This window comes from Palaemon carinicauda, chromosome 27, assembly GCF_036898095.1.
Source record: "Palaemon carinicauda isolate YSFRI2023 chromosome 27, ASM3689809v2, whole genome shotgun sequence".
Taxonomy (NCBI): Eukaryota; Metazoa; Arthropoda; class Malacostraca; order Decapoda; family Palaemonidae; genus Palaemon; species Palaemon carinicauda.
The window spans coordinates 37653754-37675083 of NC_090751.1; the positions used below are offsets into that span (position 1 = coordinate 37653754).

The 21330-nt window shown below is 45.8% G+C and overlaps 1 long non-coding RNA gene across 2 annotated transcripts in view; it reads right to left on the bottom strand.

Moving 5' to 3' along the window:
- Window positions 1-21330, bottom strand: part of LOC137621161 (uncharacterized) — a 52932-nt gene that overhangs the window by 31416 nt on the left and 186 nt on the right. The window lies entirely within an intron of this gene.

Sequence of the window (21330 nt, forward strand, 5' to 3'; positions counted from 1 at the left end):
GCAGAGAACGGTTCTGTTTGAAGGCCACTGAAGTAGCCACAGCTCTCACTTCATGTGTCCTTACCTTCAGCAAAGCAAGGTCTTCTTCCTTCAGATGAGAATGTGCTTCCCTAATCAGAAGCCTGATGTAGTAAGAAACTGAGTTCTTAGACATTGGAAGAGAAGGCTTCTTGATAGCACACCATAAGGCTTCTGATTGCCCTCGTAAAGGTTTTGACCTTTTTAGATAGTACCTAAGAGCTCTAACTGGGCAAAGTACTCTCTCCAGTTCGTTCCCCACCAAGTTGGACAGGCTTGGGATCTCGAACGACTTAGGCCAAGGACGTGAAGGAAGCTCGTTTTTAGCAAAGAACCGAGCTGCAAGGAACATGTAGCCGTTTCAGATGTGAAAACTATGTTCCTGCTGAAGGCGTGGATCTCACTTACTCTTTTAGCTGTTGCCAAGCACACGAGGAAAAGAGTTTTTAATGTGAGGTCCTTAAAAGAGGCTGATTGGAGAGGTTCAAATCTTGATGACATAAGGAACCTTAGGACCACGTCTAGATTCCAGCCTGGAGTGGACAACCGACGTTCCTTTGAGGTCTCAAAAGACCTAAGGAGGTCCTGCAGATCTTTGTTGGTGGAAAGATCCAAGCCTCTGTGGCGGAAAACCGCTGCCAACATACTTCTGTAACCCTTGATCGTAGGAGCTGAAAGGGATCTTACGTTCCTTAGATGTAACAGGAAGTCAGCAATCTGGGTTACAGTGGTACTGGTTGAGGAAACTGCATTGGCCTTGCACCAGCTTCGGAAGACTTCCCATTTAGACTGATAGACTCTGAGAGTGGATGTCCTCCTTGCTCTGGCAATCGCTCTGGCTGCCTCCTTCGAAAAGCCTCTAGCTCTTGAGAGTCTTTCGATAGTCTGAAGGCAGTCAGACGAAGAGCGTGGAGGTTTGGGTGTACCTTCTTTACGTGAGGTTGGCGTAGAAGGTCCACTCTTAGAGGAAGAGTCCTGGGAATGTCGACCAGCCATTCCAGTACCTCTGTGAACCATTCTCTCGCGGGCCTGAGGGGAGCAACCAACGTCAGCCGTGTCCCTTTGTGAGAGGCTAACTTCTGAAGTACCCTGTTGACAATCTTGAACGGCGGGAATGCATACAGGTCGAGATGGGACCAATCCAGCAGAAAAGCATCCACGTGAACTGCTGCTGGGTCTGGAATCGGAGAACAATACAACGGGAGCCTCTAGGTCATCGAGGTAGCGAACAGATCTATGGTTGGCTGACCCCACAGGGCCCAAAGTCTGCTGCAAACATTCTTGTGAAGGGTCCACTCTGTGGGGATGACCTGACCCTTCCGGCTGAGGCGATCTGCCATGACATTCATATCGCCCTGAATGAACCTCGTTACCAGCGTGAGCTTTCGATCTTTTGACCAGATGAGGAGGTCCCTTGCGATCTAGAACAACTTCCTCGAATGAGTCCCTCCCTGCTTGGAGATGTAAGCCAAGGCTGTGGTGTTGTCGGAGTCCACCTCCACCACCTTGTTTAGGTGGAGGGACTTGAAGTTTATCAAGGCCAGATGAACCGCCAACAACTCCTTGCAATTGATGTGAAGTGTCCTTTGCTCCTGATTCCATGTTCCCGAGCATTCCTGTCCGTCCAATGTCGCACCCCAGCCCGTGTCTGATGCGTCCGAGAAGAGACGGCGGTCGGGGTTCTGAACAGCCAAAGGTAGACCTTCCTTGAGAAGAAAGCTGTTCTTCCACCACGTTAGAGTAGACCTCCTCTCTTCGGAAACAGGAACTGAGACCGTCTCTAGCGTCATGTCCTTTATCCAGTGAGCAGCTAGATGATACTGAAGGGGGCGGAGGTGGAGTCTCCCTAACTCGATGAACAGGGCCAGCGATGAAAGTGTCCCTGTTAGACTCATCCACTGCCTGACTGAGCATCGGTTCCTTCTCAGCATGCTCTGGATGCATTCTAGGGCTTGGTTGATCCTTGGGGCCGACGGAAAAGCCCGAAAAACTCGACTCTGAATCTCCATACCCAGGTAGACAATGGTCTGGGATGGGACGAGCTGGGACTTCTCTAAATTGACCAGGAGGCCCAGTTCCTTGGTCAGATCCATAGTCCATCTGAGATTCTCCAGACAGCGACGACTTGTGGGAGCTCTTAAAAGCCAGTCGTCTGACGGAGCCGGACACAAGATCATGGTACTGCTGCACAGTCTGTGAACTGTCAACCATGGGGAAGCGAGGAAGTACAGCGACAACCCGAAACTGTCTAGACTGTCTGGGTAGTACAGACAACTCCTTATCGGGTTGCTGAGGTTGCCGCACTGCGTCACAACAAGTCACCTCTGCTGGTTGTTGAACGTCTTCCCAGTGACACACTGACTCCGTAAAAAAAAAAAAAAAAAAAAAAAAATCCTCTATCAAGGACTAAGCTTGGACTGCATGTCTTGCAACAAAGCTCAAGGTCTATGGGAGCAGGTGTGGCAACAGACGGGGTTAGCGACTGAAGCGGAACCATTTACCCTCCCTGGAAGCATGTTATGCTTAAATAAAAGTCCATAGGAGGCTAAGCAGCTTAAGGCTCCTCTCCAAATGACAGAGTCCTCAAGGGAATATCAGAAGGAGGGAGAACAGCACTTTCTCATCTACAGGAACCATATCCGAGAAAAGCTAAGTTCTCTCAGTGAGGGTTTCACTGGTGCAAAAGCAGCAGACCAGAAGGCAACGTTATGAAACTGCTTGACAGTCTGTGAACTGTCAAAAACTGAACTGTCAACCACAACAGGAGCGTGAGGACATACAGCACTGGTGTATAAGTAGCAGACCAGAAGGCAACATCATGTAACTGCATGACAGTTTGTGAGTTGGCAACAACCAAAGATGTGTGGGGAAGCCTCAACTCCTGCCTGACTAGTTTGCTGCTGGCGAGTGGCGGTAACCACAGTGTGTTGCGGAGGATGACACACCGTGTCAAAACACGGCAGCTTGTGGTAGCTCCCGCACGGCAACGGAGTGCTCTGTGTGTGGGAGTCATCATACATCTGGCAGGGTTGACTGTGCATGGGTGGAGGAGCTCTCACAACAAGAGTGTGAGAGCATGAAGCCATGCCGGGCGCACAACCGTGGGAGGTGTAGGCCCACGGGTGCATCGTCAACCTTCTCCGCAGTCGGAGTGTGGGAGCTGGCAACAACAAAAGCAGAGTGCTGGTGCGTGGGAGGGGCTGCGGTGGGTTGAGGAGCATGCGGTATGGTATGCAGAGCATGCTGTAAGGTATGCAGAGCATGCTGTAAGGTATGCAGAGCATGCTGTAAGGTATGCAGAGCATGCTGTAAGGAATGCAGAGCATGCTGTAAGGTATGCAGAGCATGCTGTAAGGTATGCAGAGCATGCGGTATGGTATGCAGAGCATGAGGTAAGGCATGCGGCTCATGCTGCATGGTATGCGGCTCATGCTGCATGGTATGCGGCTCATGCTGCATGGTATGCGGCTCATGCTGCATGGTATGCGGAGCATGCTGTAAGGTCTGCAGAGCATGCTGCATGGGCTGAGGAGAATGCCGCATAGTGCTGGAACCCGGCAACTCCTGATGCGGCAGCTCACGCATGTTAGCAGATGGTGCAGCAAGAACATGCGTCTGGCAGTGAGGACTGCGCATTGGTGGAGGAGCTCTCACAGGTGTGGTGTGGGAGCAGGCAGCCGCAGTATCTGCTGAGCGCACAACCTCGGCGGGTCGTAGGTAAACAGGCTGCATTGTCAACCTTCCAGCATGATACTCCTGCATGAAGGAGCAAGCTGAGACTGTATAGTCTGCAGCATGGACCACTAGGGTCTATGAAAGACAACAACAAACGGAGCTACTGTCCGTTGTGACTGAGGGTCTAAAACAGCTGGTGCGGCAACAGACGGAGTTACTGCCTGTTGCGGTACCACCTAGCCTCTCTTAGGAGGTGTGCAGTTGTCGTACTGCAGCGAATCCGAACTGACCCAGTGGCTACACCTAGGCCGTTGGACTTGCGCGGAAGGGACCGACTTGCACTTAAAAGCTGCAAGATTTGGTCCATGGTTTCTGCGAGAAACCTCTTCCGCAGACGAGGAATAAATGGGCTCTCTCGTCTTTGTGTGGGTGGGGTGATCACGTCGGCAACGTGTGTAGATACACCCGAAACCACAGAGGGAAACGTCTGTTCGTCGATCAAGGCCTGAGGAACCCATAAGTCCTTCGACATTACTTCTCCCCTGGGCTTGGGAGCTTGTAAGAGGTATCGGACTAGGTGAACAACTGGCACGAACAGACGAACCCTCGAACGCAACACTGTAACACTTTGCGCATATCACTTTATCACTTTTGATTTTCTGTTTGCACTTATTTCACTGAACTCGAAACTTTAAGTGGTTTGTACCTGAAACACGCAATCCTATCCTTCATTAAAAGGTAGTAATTGCGAAAACAGTATTACAATGTAACAGAAAAACATAATGAAAGATAAAGAATTCAGTGGCTGGAAAAGAGACTAAACACTAGATCAAATAAACTACGTTTAAAATCTCTCACCACATAAAGCCTGGGAACAAGAATAAAACTCTAGAAACGTTTTACCTTCTTCCCCTCTATCGACTAGGGAGAAGAGCAAAAAAAACAAGAACAACGTTACCCGCTTGAACGAAACGTTTATCCTCCTCTCTCTCCCTCCGTCTCTATCTCTCTCTCTCTCTCTCTTGACTTATAACCTGAGAGATGAGCCCAATTATATATATCGTTAAAACATATTATTTGTTGAAGGAAAAAAAAAAAAAATGAAAGGTTTCCCAAATAAAAAGTTCCTTTATTAGAATTAAAACCATTTAAGCTAAGAAAGAATGAACGAAACGCTAGAATCGGTTTACTCTTACTGCAACGTGAAACCGTGAATACTCTCTCTCTATCGTAACGATAGAGCGCAAGTTGAACGTTCTGAACGTCAACAACTGCGGAGACTAAACAAAACGTTAGTTCAACTTTGAAAACAGTACGAGACTTATCAAAGAAATTCTTTCAAAAACATAAAATTAAAATAGCATAAATTCTTAACAGGAAAAACGATATGACGAGCTCAATGTTAATTAACTTCGGTTCCAAGTAAGGACCGCCTCTATTAGGAAAGGTCGCATATTTTTTTTTTTTTTTTTTTTTTAAGGAAAGTTAATCGAAGAGGCCTATAAATGGCGGAGAGATATAAAATAAAAAGTGAAAGAGAGTCTATACTCTCTTCGACACCAACACTTCCGTCTAAGGGAAGGGTCGGCCATTTAAAAGTGAAAGAGAGTCCATACTCTCTTCGTCACCATAATTAATTCAAATTAATTCCAAAAGCTTGCTAAGCTAAAGATAAAGCTTCCTGAATAGCGAAGGCTAAACTCTAGAGCAAATACATCACCAAATCGTGAACAATAACTCCAGAATCAACAGCGTATCCAAGTAGGTCTAGCCGGAGGCACGACAGAGGAAAAATTGAGTTCTTGTTGACAAGAAGTACTTGAGTACCTGCTCACAGATGGCGCTGTTGTGTACACCCCCACCTGTATAGCGCTCGCTGGCGTATCCCGACCGTAGATTTCTGTCGGGCAACAGAGTTGACAGCTACATGATCATCGGGTAAGATTAATATTGAAAAATACAAATTACCTACAAATGTCATTTGTTCCGTAACTGGAATACAAACCACTCTATCTATTAGGGGTGACTCACCCATTAGGAAGGGTGGACGTCCCTGCCAATCTGGCTTTTGGCTTCACCCGGGGGCTCCTTATCTGAGTATGTCAGTACTCAACAATCCGGAGTCCCTGCACCTTGCTAAAACCTTGCTATACAAGGTCTGTGGCCTACGCAAGCTGTGTGTTGAGATATATAGTGTGACCATCCAGGTAGAGTTATTACTTAAGTCTTTGGAAGGAAAAACTGTTTTAACCAAGACTTTCCCAATACCACCTCGATAGGGTATGGGAACACAACAGTATTAGTTTTAATACTAGGTACACAAGGGAGCATGGTTTACCTGCAGTGGTTTGAGGTCAGCTTGTGCAGAGAACCCAGGATGCTGCTTTCCCCAAGAGAGGGGAGGATGAAGAAAAGAATAAGAGCCAGTCAAACCTTTTCATTTACGCACACTAAAACCGGGTAACAATGCCCTCAACCTTCTGCTACTTGTCCAATAAGGAGCTTGAGGTCTTAAACTAGCTGTTGGCAGTCACCATACGACCGATAGAAAACGTATCGAGTCTCCTATGGGTCACGTCTTGCAGGTAGCGGGATGTGAACGTAGTTTGAAGTTTCCACACCCCAGCTTGAAGAACCTGCGTCACTGAGAAGTTTGTCTTGAATGACAGGGACGTAGCTATGCCCCTGACATCATGAGCTCTGGGGCGACGTGAAGGAGGAGGGTCTGGATTCAGTGCTTGGTCTATGACCTTGCGATTCCATGCTGATATGGTGTTCTTGGTGACCCTCCTCTTGGTCCTTCCTGTGCTGACAAAGAGTGTAGGCACACGAGGATGGGCTGCGACTGTTCTCTTAAGATACAGCCTCAAACTCCCCACTGGGCAGAGTAGGAGATGATCAGGGTCATCGGTTACAGAACGAAGACTCGAAATCGGGAAGGAGTCGAATTGTGGATCTGCTACTCCCGGGCTCTGAGTCTTAGCAATAAACTGAGGGACAAAGCTGAACGTTACCTCCCCCCATCCCCTTGAATGGGCGATGTCATATGAGAAACCATGAAGTTCACTGACTCGCATGGCCAAAGCTAGCAGGAACACCGTCTTCCAAGTCAGGTGGCGATCTGTTGCCTGGCTTAATGGTTCATAGGGAGATCTCTTAAGAGACCTGAGAACTCGAACAATGTTCCATGGGGAAGGTCTCTCTTCAGACTGAGGACAGGTAAGTTCATAACTCCGTATGAGTAAGGAAAGTTCTAGTGATGAAGAAATGTCCATTCCTTTCAGTCTAAAGGCGAGGCTTAAGGCTGAGCGATAGCGTTTTACCGCCAGGACTGACAGGCGCATTTCTTCACGCAAATATATGAGGAACTCCGCTATTGCTGGAATAGTGGCATCGAGAGGAGAGATACTTTGCCTGGTAGACTGGTGCTGATGACTTTCGCAGGTGTCCATACATCCTGATCGCAACTTGTTGCGAAAATCCTCTCTGAGAGAGGAGATGCTGGATAGTCTCCAGGCGTGAAGTCGTAGCGAAGCTACGGCATTGTGGAATATGTTGGCATGGGGTTGTTTGAGTATATCATGTCGTGGAGGGAGTTCTCTTGAGGGCTCCGTTAGGAGTTGTAGAAGGTCCAGAAAACACTCTGCGTGATGCCATAGTGGAGTTATGAGGGTCATTGAAAGGTTGACCGATGTTCTGGCCTTAACGAGTATCTTCCTCATCAGACAGAACGGGGGAAAGGTGTAAACGTCGATGTTGTCCCACCGTTGTTGTAATGCATCTTGCCAGAGAGCCTTGGGGTCTGGGACTGGGAAACAATACAACGGGAGACTGAAGTTCAGGGCCACTGCGAAGAGGTCCACTGTCGGAAAACACCACAAAGTCAGGACTTTGTTGGCTACTAGATGATCCAAAGACCACTCGGTACTCACTATCTGAGATGCTCCGCTCAAGTTATCAACGAGCACATTAATTTTGCCCGGAATGAAGCGTGCCGATAGTGGTATCGAGTGGATCTCAACCCATCTCAGTATATCTACTGCTAGATGGGATAGGTGCAGTGAAAAAGTACCTCCTTGCTTGTTGATGTAAGCCACTACTGTGGTGTTGTCACTCATCACCACCACTGAGTGGCCCGCCAGGAACTGTTGGAACTGTTGAAGGGCCAGAAAGACGGCCTTCATCTCTAGGAGATTAATGTGGAGGTACTCTCCTGACTGACCAGAGGCCTGAGGTCATGTGGTGCAGCACGTGGGCCCCCCACCCTTTTTTTTTGAGCATATGAGAACAGTATCAAATCCGGGGAGGAAGACGAGAAGATCCACTCTGTTTTGAAGATTTTCGTCTGCAACCCACCACTCAAGGTCCATCAGCTCCGCTGATCCCATGGGAATCTGGATGTCTGGGGAATCGAGAATCTGATTCCACCGAGACTTGAGTCGCCATTGGAGGGATCTCATCCTGAGGCGACCCTTGGAAACTAGACGGGCCAGCGATGAAAGGTGACCGAGGAGATGTAACCACGTCTGGGCTGGGAGTTGTTCTTGTCTGAGGAAGGGTCTTGCGACCTTCCTCAGCCTTGCTATTCTGTCGTCTGATGGGAAGGCTTTGTGGAGATTGGTGTCTATTATCATGCCTAGGTATACTGTACCAGTCTCTGCGTAGGAAGCAGGGATGACTTCTCGAGACTTACCATGATCCCCAGATCTTGGCAAAGTCTCAGAAGTTTGTCTTGGTGTTGAAGAAGGGTTGACACCGAGTCTGCTAGGATTAGCCAGTCGTCCAGATAGCGGAGGAGACGGATGCCAATCCTGTATGCTCAAGATGACACTAGGGCAAACATTCTGGTGAAAACTTGAGGTGCTGTGGAAAGACCGAAGCACAGCACCTTGAGCTGGTATTTCCTGTTGTCTAGGCTGAATCTCAAGTACTTCTTTGAAGACGGATGGACTGGGATCTGGAAGTACGCGTCCTTTAGGCCCAGTGTACACAAAGTCCTGCGGTCTTACCGCTAGTCTGACCGTGTCTGCTGTTTCCATGCTGAATGGAGCTTGCTTGACAAACTTGTTCAGAGCTGGGAGGTTAATGACTGGTCTCCAGCCTCCAGACGCCTTTCTTACAAGAAAGAGTCGACTGAAAAAGCCAGGGGACCCGTCGAGGACCTCCTAAGGCACTGAACCATGGCTGCTGACTGACCGATAAACTGTCAGACAGATCCCCTGAAGAGAAAGGGATCGAATGTTCCATACGAGGAGTTACCGTACTAGGTGGGTCCGCCTTAGAAGACGGTAGTTTCGGGATCCTGAACATCTCTGTAAAAGCCTGCTCCCCTTTTCCCGTTGGGCGCGCTAAAGGCATTTGCATGGTGGGGAGTGAGGCGATGATGACATGGCCGGGTGCAGTTCCTGTGCATGCACTGGAGAGCGCCGACGCGATGGTGCACAGGCGAGCGTTGGAGCGCGGGGGAGATTGCTGGCACACGCGCAGGCGAGAGCTGGTGCGTGGGCGAGAACTGGCTTGCTAACGAGTGGTGGCGCTTGGGCGAGAGCTGGCGCGATGGCGAGTGGTGGCGCGATGGCGAGTGTTGGCGCGTGCGCTGAACGATCTACAGAGGTCCAGGACTGAAGTCGGAGGACTAGTAGTGTCCAGGCACGGTCGAAGGTCGAGGGCCAAAAGATGTCGGCTGCGACGAGGAAGGAAAAGAGCCAAAGAGGCGCCTTTTCACCGACTGTGAAGGGAGACCTCTAAGCCGAAATGGAGGGCGAGCTTTACGACGAAGACGCCCTCTAGGGGCGGTTGGATCAGCATGCTGACCGTGAGCCGCAGCAGTCCTCCGAAGAAGTCTCTCCATGAGTAAACTCCCCTGAGGGTGAGAAACACTTGCAGGAGAGACAGACGTTGGACTTAGTTTCCCCCTCGAAGGATGATCAGGAACGGGGGAAACTAAGTTAGCAGTAACCGCTGGAGAGCCTGGAGGAGCAGAGGAGTCGGACGAGATCATAGGTGACACCTCTGACACCACAACATCGACAAGGGCCAGAGGATCTACCTCCAACGGCGACGATGACTGCTGCACACTAGCACCCCTGTGGATGATTTGCACCAATGCATCCTTCGAGGGCGTCCCCGAGAGCCCCAAGGACGACCAAACCTGTAACATGTTATTTTCATTAGTAAAATAAATTTTTGAATATACTTACCCGATGATCATGTAGCTGTCAACTCTGTTGCCCGACAGAAATCTACGGTCGGGATACGCCAGCGATCGCTATACAGGTGGGGGTGTACACAACAGCGCCATCTGTGAGCAGGTACTCAAGTACTTCTTGTCAACAAGAACTCAATTTTCTCCTCGGTCCACTGGTTCTCTATGGGGAGGAAGGGTGGGTCCTTAAATTCATGATCATCGGGTAAGTATATTCAAAAATTTATTTTACTAATGAAAATAACATTTTTCAATATTAATCTTACCCGATGATCATGTAGCTGATTCACACCCAGGGTGGTGGGTGGAGACCAGCATACATGTTAACAAAGAAGCTAAGTATCCCGTATTTCATTTTATTAGTTATTCAAAAATAACATAAAATAAATAAGTACCTGGTAAGGAAGACGACTTGAACCATTACTCTGCCTTTATTAAGTACGTCTTCCTTACTGAGCGTAGCGGTCCTCTTAGGATGCTGAACGACTCTTAGGTGCTGAAGTATAAAGGGCTGCAACCCATACTAAAGGACCTCATCACAACCTTTAACCTCGGCGCTTCTCAAGAAAGAATTGACCACCCGCCAAATCAACAAGGATGTGGAAGGCTTCTTAGCCGACCGTACAACCCATAAAAAGTATTCAAGAGAAAGGTTAAAAAGGTTATGGGATTATGGGAATGTAGTGGCTGAGCCCCCACCTACTACTGCATTCGTTGCTACGAATGGTCCCAGGGTGTAGCAGTTCTCGTAACGAGACTGGACATCTTTGAGATAGAATGATGCGAACACTGACTTGCTTCTCCAATAGGTTGCATCCATAACACTCTGCAGAGAACGGTTCTGTTTGAAGGCCACTGAAGTAGCCACAGCTCTCACTTCATGTGTCCTTACCTTCAGCAAAGCAAGGTCTTCTTCCTTCAGATGAGAATGTGCTTCCCTAATCAGAAGCCTGATTTAGTAAGAAACTGAGTTCTTAGACATTGGAAGAGAAGGCTTCTTGATAGCACACCATAAGGCTTCTGATTGTCCTCGTAAAGGTTATGACCTTTTTAGATAGTACCTAAGAGCTCTAACTGGGCAAAGTACTCTCTCCAGTTCGTTCCCCACCAAGTTGGACAGGCTTGGGATCTCGAACGACTTAGGCCAAGGACGTGAAGGAAGCTCGTTTTAGCAAAAAACCGAGCTGCAAGGAACATGTAGCCGTTTCAGATGTGAAAACTATGTTCCTGCTGAAGGCGTGGATCTCACTTACTCTTTTAGCTGTTGCCAAGCACACGAGGAAAAGAGTTTTTACTGTGAGGTCCTTAAAAAGAGGCTGATTGGAGAGGTTCAAATCTTGATGACATAAGGAACCTTAGGACCACGTCTAGATTCCACCCTGGAGTGGACAACCGACGTTCCTTTGAGGTCTCAAAAGACCTAAGGAGGTCTTGTAGATCTTTGTTGGTGAAAAGATCCAAGCCTCTGTGGCGGAAAACCGCTGCCAACATACTTCTGTAACCCTTGATCGTAGGAGATGAAAGGGATCTTACGTTCCTTAGATGTAACAGGAAGTCAGCAATCTGGGTTACAGTGGTACTGGTTGAGGAAACTGCATTGGCCTTGTACCAGCTTCGGAAGACTTCCCATTTAGACTGATAGACTCTGAGAGTGGATGTCCTCCTTGCTCTGGCAATCGCTCTGGCTGCCTCCTTCGAAAAGTCTCTAGCTCTTGAGAGTCTTTCGATAGTCTGAAGGCAGTCAGACGAAGAGCGTGGAGGTTTGGGTGTACCTTCTTTACGTGAGGTTGACGTAGAAGGTCCACTCCTAGAGGAAGAGTCCTGGGAATGTCGACCAGCCATTCCAGTACCTCTATGAACCATTCTCTCGCGGGCCAGAGGGGGGCAACCAACGTCAGCCGTGTCCCTTTGTGAGAGGCGAACTTCTGAAGTACCCTGTTGACAATCTTGAACGGCGGGAATGCATACAGGTCGAGATGGGACCAATCCAGCAGAAAAGCATCCACGTGAACTGCTGCTGGGTCTGGAATCGGAGAACAATACAACAGGAGCCTCTAGGTTATCGAGGTAGCGAACAGATCTATGGTTGGCTGACCTCACAGGGCCCAAGGTCTGCTGCAAACATTCTTGTGAAGGGTCCACTCTGTGGGGATGACCTGACCCTTCCGGCTGAGGCGATCTGCCATGACATTCATATCGCCCTGAATGAACCTCGTTACCAGCGTGAGCTTTCGATCTTTTGACCAGATGAGGAGGTCCCTTGCGATCTAGAACAACTTCCTTGAATGAGTCCCTCCCTGCTTGGAGAAGTAAGCCAAGGCTGTGGTGTTGTCGGAGTCCACCTCCACCACCTTGTTAAGCTGGAGGGACTTGAAGTTTATCAAGGCCAGATGAACCGCCAACAGCTCCTTGCAATTGATGTGAAGTGTCCTTTGCTCCTGATTCCATGTTCCCGAGCATTCCTGTCCGTCCAAAGTCGCACCCCAACCCGTGTCTGATGCGTCCGAGAAGAGACGGCGGTCGGGTTTCTGAACAGCCAAAGGTAGACCTTCCTTGAGAAGAAAGCTGTTCTTTCACCACGTTAGAGTAGACCTCATCTCTTCGGAAACAGGAACTAAGACCGTCTCTAGCGTCATGTCCTTTATCCAGTGAGCAGCTAGATGATACTGAAGGGGGCGGAGGTGGAGTCTCCCTAACTCGATGAACAGGGCCAGCGATGAAAGTGTCCCTGTTAGACTCATCCACTACCTGACTGAGCATTGGTTCCTTCTCAGCATGCTCTGGATGCATTCTAGGGCTTGGTAGATCCTTGGGGCCGACGGAAAAGCTCGAAAAGCTCGACTCTGAAGCTCCATACCCAGGTAGACAATGGTCTGGGATGGGACGAGCTGGGACTCCTCTAAATTGACCAGGAGGCCCAGTTCCTTGGTCAGATCCATAGTCCATCTGAGATTCTCCAGACAGCGACGACTTGTGGGAGCTCTTAAAAGCCAGTCGTCTGACGGAGCCGGACACAAGATCATGGTACTGCTGCACAGTCTGTGAACTGTCAACCATGGGGAAGCGAGGAAGTACAGCGACAACCCGAAACTGTCTAGACTGTCTGGGTAGTACAGACAACTCCTTATCGGGTTGCTGAGGTTGCCGCACTGCGTCACAACAAGTCACCTCTGTTGGTTGTTGAACGTCTTCCCAGTGACACACTGACTCCGTAAACAAAAATCCTCTAACAAGGACTAAGCTTGGACTGCATGTCTTGCAACAAAGCTCAAGGTCTATGGGAGCAGGTGTGGCAACAGACGGGGTTAGCGACTGAAGCGGAACCATTACCCTCCCTGGAAGCATGTTATGCTTAAATAAAAGTCCATAGGAGGCTAAGCAGCTTAAGGCTCCTCTCCAAATGACAGAGTCCTCAAGGGAATATCAGAAGGAGGGAGAATAGCACTTTCTCATCTACAGGAACCATATCCGAGAAAAGCTAAGTTCTCTCAGTGAGGGTTTCACTGGTGCAAAAGCAGCAGACCAGAAGGCAACGTTATGAAACTGCTTGACAGTCTTGTGAGTTGGCAACAACCAAAGATGTGTGATTGAGGAGCATGCGGTAAGGTATGCAGAGCATGCTGTACGGTATGCAGAGCATGCTGTATGTAGAGCATGCTGTAAGGTATGCAGAGCATGTTGCATGGCATGCGGCTTATGCTGCATGGGATGAGGCTCATGCTGCATGGGATGAGGCTCATGCTGCATGGTATGAGGCTCATGCTGCATGGGATGAGGCTCATGCTGCATGGGATGAGGCTCATGCTGCATGGGATGAGGCTCATGCCGCATGGGTTGAGGAGGATGCCGCATAGCATGAGGCTCCTGCCTCATGGGTTGAGGAGGTTGCCGCATAGCATGAAGCTCCTGCCTCATGGGTTGAGGAGGATGCTGCATAGCATGAGGCTCCTCATAGCATGAGGCTCCTGCCTCATGGGTTGAGGAGGATGCCGCATAGCATGAGGCTCCTGCCTCATGGGTTGAGGAGGTTGCCGCATAGCATGAGGCTCCTGCCTCATGGGTTGAGGAGGATGCCGCATAGCATGAGGCTCCTGCCTCATGGGTTGAGGAGGATGCCGCATAGCATGAGGCTCCTGCCTCATGGGTTGAGGAGGATGCCGCATAGCATGAGGCTCCTCATAGCATGAGGAGGATGCCGCATAGCATGTTGAGGAGGATGCCGCAAGTGCTGGAACCCGGCAACTCCCGATGCGGCAGCTCACGCATGAAAGCAGGAGGCGCAGCAAGAACATGCGTCTGGCAGGGTGGACTGCGCATCGGAGGTGGAGCTCTCACAGGTGGAGGGTGGGAGCAGGCAGCCGCAGTATCTGCTGAGCGCACAACCTCGGCGGGTTGTAGGTTAACAGGCTGCATTGTCAACCTTCCAGCATGATACTCCTGTATGAAGGAGCAAGCTGAGACTGTATAGTCTGCAGCATGGACCACTAGGGTCTATGAAAGACAACAACAAACGGAGTACTGTCCATTGAGACTGAGGGTCTAAAACAGCTGGTGCGGCAACAGACGGAGTTACTGCCTGTTGCGGTACCACCTTGCCTCTCTGGGAGGTGTGCAGTTGTCGTACTGCAGCAAGTCCGAACTGACCCAGTGGCTACACCTAGGCCGTTGGACTTGCACGGAAGGGACCGACTTGCACTTAAAAGCTGCAAGATTTGGTCCATGGTTTCTGCGAGAAACCTCTTCCGCAGACGAGGAATAAATGGGCTCTCTCGTCTTTGTGTGGGTGGGGTGATCACGTCGGCTACGTGAGTGGATACACCCGAAACCACGGAGGGAAACGTCTGTTCGTCGATCAAGGCCTGATGAACCCATAAGTCCTTCGACATTACTTCTCCCCTGGGCTTGGGAGCTTGTAAGAGGTCCCAGACTAGGCGAACAACTGGCACGAACAGACGAACCCTCGAACGCAACACTGTAACACTTTGCGCTTATCACTTTATCACTTTTGATTTTCTGTTTGCACTTATTTCACTGAACTCGAAACTTTAAGTGGTTAGTACCTGAAACACGCAATCCTATCCTTCATTAAAAGTTAGTAATTGCGAAAACAGTATTACAATGTAACAGAAAAACAAAATGAAAGATAAAGAATTCAGTGGCTGGAAAAGAGACTAAACACTAGATCAAATAAACTACGTTTGAAATCTCTCACCGCATAAAGCCTGGGAACAAGAATAAAACTCTAGAAACGTTTTACCTTCTTCCCCTAAAGAGACTAGGGAGAAGAGCAAAAACGATAACAACGTTACCCGCTTGAACGAAACGTTTATCCTCCTCTCTCTCCCTCCGTCTCTATCTCTCTCTCTCTCTCTCTCTTGACTTAGAACCTGAGAGATGAGCCCAATTATATATATCGTTAAAACATATTATTGTTAAAGGAAAAAAACTGAAAGATTTCCCAAATAAAAAGTTCCTTTATTAGAATTAAAACCATTTAAGCTAAGAAAGAATGAACAAAACGCTAGAATCGGTTTACTCTTACTGCAACGTGAAACCGTGAATACTCTCTCTCTATCGTAACGATAGAGCGCAAGTTGAACGTTCTGAACGTCAACAACTGCGGAGACAAAACAAAACGTTAGTTCAACTTTGAAAACAGTACGAGACTATCAAAGAAATTCTTTCAAAAACATTAAAATTAAAATAGCATAAAATCTTAACAGGCAAAAACGATATGACGGGCTCAATGTTAATTAACTTCGGTTCCAAGAAAAGACCGCCTACTATTAGGAAAGGTCGCATATAAACAAACCTAAAAATTAATTTTTATAAGTTTATAATAAAAGGAAGTTAATCGAAGAGGCCTATAAAAGGCGGAGAGATATAAAATAAATCTATAACTTTGTTAAGCAAAATTAAGAAAGAGAGTCTATACTCTCTTCGACACCAACACTTCCGTCTAAGGGAAGGGTCGGCCATTTAAAAGTGAAAGAGAGTTCATACTCTCTTCGTCACCAAAATTAAATTAAATTAATTCCAAAAACTTGCTAAGCTAATGATAAAGCTTCCTGAATAGCGAAGGCTAAACTCTAGAGCAAATACATCACCAAATCGTGAACAATAACTCCAGAATCAACAGCGTATCCAAGTAGGTCTAGCCGGTGGCACGACAGAGGAAAAATTGAGTTCTTGTTGACAAGAAGTACTTGAGTACCTGCTCACAGATGGCGCTGTTGTGTACACCCCCACCTGTATAGCGATCGCTGGCGTATCTCGACCGTAGATTTCTGTCGGGCAACAGAGTTGACAGCTACATGATCATCGGGTAAGATTAATATTGAAAAAGGGAAGTTAGTGATAAGGCCTCACCTGGGGCTGAGAGGTGGGGCCGCTTCGCAAGGGGAAGCAACACCATTTCTCGAGGACCGGGGTTGGCCGATATTAAATTGGTCTACGTTACTACTCGATGGTCTCTCGGAAGAAACCGAACAAGTAGGAGCTTCAGAGGAGGGTCGGGAGACTGAAGAGGCCTTGGGTTTTTCCCCCTTCAAAGTAGCCTTTGAAGGAGAAATATCCCGTTTAGACTACTTCTTTTCCCGTCGCCCAAACATCTCCCACTGGGAGGCAGACCACTCCCTACACTTATTGTCACAATCACAACGTTGACTTCTGCAGGTGGGACAAAGGGTGTGGGGGTCGGTCTCCACCGCCGACATAAAAGTTCCGCAGGATCAAACAGTGATTTCAGGACAGGTGCGCATGTTTACAGAAGTCAACACACACTAGAAAAAGAAAAAGCAAAAACACATTAATGGCAGTCCAATAAAGGTGAAGGATGAGGAGCGGCAACGTCCGTCCACCATCTAAGCCAAAAGTAAAGTGAGCTAAATCACAGGTGCGTGAGTGGGAGCGGTAGCAAGCTACCTCCCCCTACCCCCCACTAACTAGCGGTGTGGGTAGTTAACCCTTGCTAAACTTTAATGGCTCGACATCACAGCTACGCCGAAAGTAATACCCCATAATAAATAGCGTGGTTTGTATCCCAGTTACAGAACAAATATATGGTTCATGAATGTGGATGGAAATTAAAGTATCATATGTGGTTTGTATTCCAGTTACAGAACAAATACTGTATATGGTTCAAGAATGTGGACGGAAATTAAAGTGTCATAACTACCTATAATTTCATATCACCTTCCTCAGATGGTTTTTGTTTCTCTGGTCTGGCAAGTGAGACATATATGCTGAGCATGCCATCCCATTGGGGTACAATTAAAGTATCATAATTACCGATACTTTATATATCACATTCAAATTATTTTTGCTGTCATGGCTCACTTTGCACACAAATAGACAATCTCACTGTTCCTCTGTTTTGGCATGAGGTACATGGATATGCTGAGCATACCAACCACGTGGGTCAGTACTTTGAGATATTTTTAATTTTCATTAGTGCAACAATAGGTTTATAAGAAATGGAGAGAATTTTCTACAATAAATTATCATTAGGCCTACAGATGAAATTACACTTAATTTCAAAATAGATTGAACTTTCCTTTAGGAGACGTCTCGTTGTGATGGTAGTCATGGTGGAACTACAAAGAGGGTGGGTAAAAACGGCTGTTGCAGAACAATGCTTGGAATCTCTTAATTGTTTAAAAAAGCATGGTAATGACTATATCCTACAAAAATCAAAACAGCTGGCAAAAGCGAATACAAACAATCCATGCGCAGTATCTCATAATGTCCCACAAAAGTAAACAATGGACTTAGACAATGAATTTGTGTTCCCATTTTGATTGATCAATAGGTAAATTATTTTGCCCCAGCCCACATTAGACATAGATAAAAATGACAAACTAGCCAGCAGCAATCTATTTCTTAAAGCAAATTTCAGTTTTGCTAGAACAGGATGTATCATATATTAACCCTTTCATCCAGTTATGTATGACACAGCTTGGGATGAATCCATGTTGTTGGGAAAACTTGTATGAATCGGAACTTTTAGCAAAACTCAGATGTTACATTCTGCTCTTTGGAACTTAAGACACAGTTGTACAAAAATGGGAAAACAGCTAATTCGATTGATTCTAATTGTCAGGTAATGACACCAGAAAAGAAAACTTCCACACGCAATCGCAAATACCGGAAAGCAAAAAGACACCACCACCTTCCCAAACATCAATATCAAACTTTGGGAAAGAATTGCTGTTTACAATTTCATTGATACAAAAACAAACATCCAAAAAAACCTTGTACATAACCAAATCTTATGGTAAATTCTCATGTACTATTATGTTAAAGTATCATACCATTACCCTTCTTACAACATAGCCTAGATATATTTAAGCAAACTGTTCAACTTAACAATGTCCATACTTCTTCTATTTCACTCAGCACCACTAAATCCAATAGCAATCTCAGAAATCATCAGTTACATAAAAAACTAATTTTCTTAATTCTTAGATCTGAGCAGAATTTCTTTAAATGCAACATTCATGACTGGCGAGTCTATTTAACCTAATTTTCACTAACCATCACTATATAATACTGTACTGGATTACAGTACTTACATTTTCATAGCATATGAAAATTTACTTATAAGATTGAACAGCTTATATCCTCCATCAATTAATATCTAGGTAAGAGTAGGTTAATTAAGGTAAGGGTAGGTTAATTAAGTAAGGGAAGGTTCACTAAGGTAAGAAGGTAGGGGTAGGTATGGTAAAAGAATGTGAGGACAGGTGCGAGATATGGTAAGAGTAGGAAAGGGCAGGCAGGGTAAGAGGAGGTATAGTTAGGGCAGGTAAATTGAGGGTAGGTATGGTAGGAATAAGGTAAGAGTAGCTAAGGTAAGGACAGGTAAAGTTAGGCGAGGGTAGGTAACGCTAGGTAAAATAAGATTAGATAAGGTAAAGTCAGGCAAAGTTTAGATAGATAAGGTAAGACTAGGTAAAACAGGAGGGGAAAGGTAAGGTAAGGCTAGATAAAATAAGAGTAGAAAGGTAAGGTAGGGTAAGGCTAGGTAAAATAAGAGTAGATAAGGTAAAGTATGGGTGGAAAAGGTAAGGCCAGGTAAGGTATAGGTAGGAAAGGCAAGGGTACGTTCAGCATGAATAGGTAGGTAATGTAAGAGTTATTAAGGTAGGGGCAGGTTAGGAAAGGTAAGATGAGATTATGTTAGATAAGGGTGTGTTATGTGAGGTTATGTAAGGTAAGGGTAGGTAACATGAGGTAAGGTTAGGTTAGGTAAGGTAAAGTGATGGTAGGCAAGGTATGGGTGGATAAGGAATGGTTAAGGTAAAGGTAAGGGTAAAGTAAGAATAGATAATATAGGGGGGTAAAGTGAGGTTACTAATTATATATAATATTAATGAGTTTATTTGTAAATTCAATTTTCATCATTTGGTTTCAGTCTCTGCTTTATTGCCGTTATGAACCATATCTTAAAAAATTCCAAGATTGAAAAAAATATGGTATTATTGTACTGTATTACTGGGCAATGTAACCTAGGGAAAAACTACTTTCAACTATAGAAAAAGGTCCGCTCTCTTCAAAAATGACACTCGTTCCTGTCGCAAATGAATAGTTTCAGAAATATAATAAAACAATGAAAAAATACACTAATTATCTATATCCTATACTAATGGTACATTTTTCATTTATTTGTTGACATTCTACAGGTCGGGTTTAGTCGCTCTCGTTTGTTCGTTTGTACATAGCAGGTTTCGACCTTCTACGCATAAACTCCGCCGCCACCAATACGATTACTTCTCTTATAATCCCTCCCCATTTTCCCCTTCATCACTTCACTCGGTTTATTCAAGTATTTGACTTGATCCAGTACAACTATACCATTCCTTTTATGTAATACCCATGTATACATATTACGTTTGACCCCAGAATTATTCGTTTTACTATACGATATCTTATACAATCACCTCATTTTATATTCCCATTTAATATTATCTATTATACACTCCATTTTATCTTTCTATATTACATTTATACATTTTGTTATTACTTTGTCACGCCCTGATTTTGCATAAATACTTGTTCTGGACAAGTTTCTCCTTCTAGTTCATTCATGTTTACTCTCTATACTCCGTTGTTTTTCCGTTAACCAATCATGAACCCATACGTATGGAAAATTTGCACGGGGGGGGGAATATTTCCCAATCCCCTTCCCTTATCTCTTCAAGTGGTCTCTTCATACCCCTTCCAACAAATCCTTTACCGTGGAATCCTTTGTCCTAGTCAGGTCTTTGTTATTTCAAGTGAGGTTTTTTTCGTATTTTACGATGGAAGTTACAGAAACTTGTAATGACTGCAGTATTCCATACTTAAAAGCATTTGCTAAATTTTACGGGGAATTTTTTGATACGTCATCCAGTGTTGATAATTTCCTTAAATCACACAATGTAATACCCCAACGTTTACAGTGTCCCAAGTGCCGTTCATAGAAGTTAAAGACGTCATAGTCTCAACACCTTGGTAACCCACAAGTTTCGTCGTCCGGGTCATAAAAGTCATTAATTTCTTAGTTTTAATATTTTCAGCGTGCGCAGCTGAACATTACCGCTTACCAGTACATACAAGCTTCATGTTTTATTTTCATGCGAGCCAATGGCGGAACAAGAACCATTATATTTAGAGTTGATTGTGTTAACGTAACATTGCTAACATTAGCAATGTCAGCATAACATTGCTAATATTAGCATAGCAATGCTAACGTTGGCAATGTCAGCGTGCGCAGTTCATACGTTCTTGATGAGTGAAGTGAGGACGGAATTTGAACAAGGGCCATTATATTCAAACATTTCAATCGAAAATACACGTTTTCCTGTAGAAAATAACGTGATTTAACCGGATTTCACCATTTCATCCGCAACAACCAATTCGGCTACTTGAAGTTAGTCAAACTGGATGTTCTTTTAGTTTACGATTGAAATGAAGGTCAAATTCGGTTAAATCATGTCATTTACTACAGGAAAACATATTTCCTTATTGAAATGAGAATCTGTAATACAGTAAAACATTACCAAACAAAAATTGAACTTTGCTATTTAACCACCACCGCTATCAGGATATTGTAGTTTTATATATATATATATATATATATATATATATATATATATATATATATATATATATATATAAAGAACACTTTAACTGTAAAATCATTTGAATATCGATGAAGTTATGTATAGGAATGGGAAACAAGAATTGCACTGCACAGTTCAATATATATAGCAGTTACTTGTTATATAGCCAGGAATCTTTGTATATCAGCGGCCAGTTCCTTGTGCATTGATTAAAAATTGACCTAAACTTACCCCCCCTAACCAACAATGTGTTGTTGTTGTTGTTGGAGTATTATAGGCAACACTTGTTGGCACGGGCCTTTCCCTTGGTTGGCCCGTAGGCTAACC